This window comes from Rattus norvegicus, unplaced genomic scaffold, assembly GCF_021556685.1.
Source record: "Rattus norvegicus strain SHRSP/BbbUtx unplaced genomic scaffold, alternate assembly SHRSP_T2T unassigned-0000204, whole genome shotgun sequence".
Classification (NCBI taxonomy): Eukaryota; Metazoa; Chordata; class Mammalia; order Rodentia; family Muridae; genus Rattus; species Rattus norvegicus.
Genome location: NW_028238921.1, coordinates 2501 through 3755, shown reverse-complemented (window position 1 = coordinate 3755; position 1255 = coordinate 2501).

The window sequence follows — 1255 nt, the reverse complement described above, 5'->3', positions numbered from 1 at the left end:
CCACTCTCGCGGCGAGGTCGTGTCGCGTGTGGTGCGTGCCGCGTGCTCTCGGGCGTCTGCGGTTGCCGCCTCGTCCCCCCCTTCCACGGCAGCGTTCCCACGGCCGGTGGAGATCGCGGGAGCCGTCCTACCCCCCCTTCCCCCTCCGCGGGGCTCTTGAGGGTCCGTGAACCGCGGGGTTGGCCTCGCTCTCGGGGGCGGACTTCTTATTTGGGGGAACCGGCGGTCGGCCGCGTCCGGCGCGTCGTCGGACGTTGGGACCCGCTGCCACGCGGGGGTCTTCGTCGGTTGGCGTCGGCGTCTGCCTCGGTTCTCTCTCGCGTCGGCTGGCGTCTCCTCGGGCTCCCGGGGGTTGTCCGTTGGTTTCGGGTCGGCTCGGTGCCGCGGGCGTGGCGGGACTGCTCCGGGTTGGGTGCAGTGTGATTCCCGCCGGCTTGGCTCGCGTGCCCGGTCGCCGCCCGAGCGGCCTCCCGGTCCCTTGTGAGGCGTCTCCCGCGGGGGGTGCCGCTGCGGCCCGCCCTGCCGTCGACGGTCCTCGTTCTGTCGGTTCGCTCCCCCTCCCCGCCCGCCGGCGTTCCTTTCTCTCTCGCTCCTCGTCTGGCCGACCCGCGGCCGTGCTGCCGGGCCCCTCCTCACGGGGGGGCAGCCGGGCGCGCACGGGTCCCGGGGCGGTCGCGGGGTGCCTGGGGGGAAGGGCCGCCCGGCGGGCGGGAGGAAGTTGCGGTTTGAAGGGCGTCCCGGCCGCCGCGGCCGTGGCGGCGCGTCTCGCCTGGTCTCTTGGAGGCGTGTGCGGGGGGAAAGACGCCCCGCGAGGCGTAGAGGAGAAAGAGGCTTTAGTGGCTGTCGCCCACGCCGGTCCGTGGGGCCTGTTGGCTGAGGGTGCGTCTGCGCGGGGGCCCGTCCGGCCCCGCCGTCCTCTGGGAAGGCGTGCGTCGGGGGAAAGCTGCCGGGGTGCCAAGGTGGGCGCCTGGGCGTTGAGTCGAACCCGTGTGCGCGTCCCGGTGTGGCGGTGGGGGCTCCGGTCGGTGTCTCTCCCCCTCGCTGCCCCGAGGCCCGGCCTCCCTTCCGACGCGGGCTCGGCCCCCCTCTCTCCCCCCTCGCGGGGTCAGAGTCGCTCGTCGACCTCCTCCCCTCCTCCTCCACCTGTCCGCGCGAGGGCGTTGCCGCCGCGTGTCAGGCGTTGGGCCCGTCCTCATCCTCCGCTTCTCGCCCGGGGTCGGCCGCCGTCCGGTCTCCCGCCGCTCCCCGTTGGCGT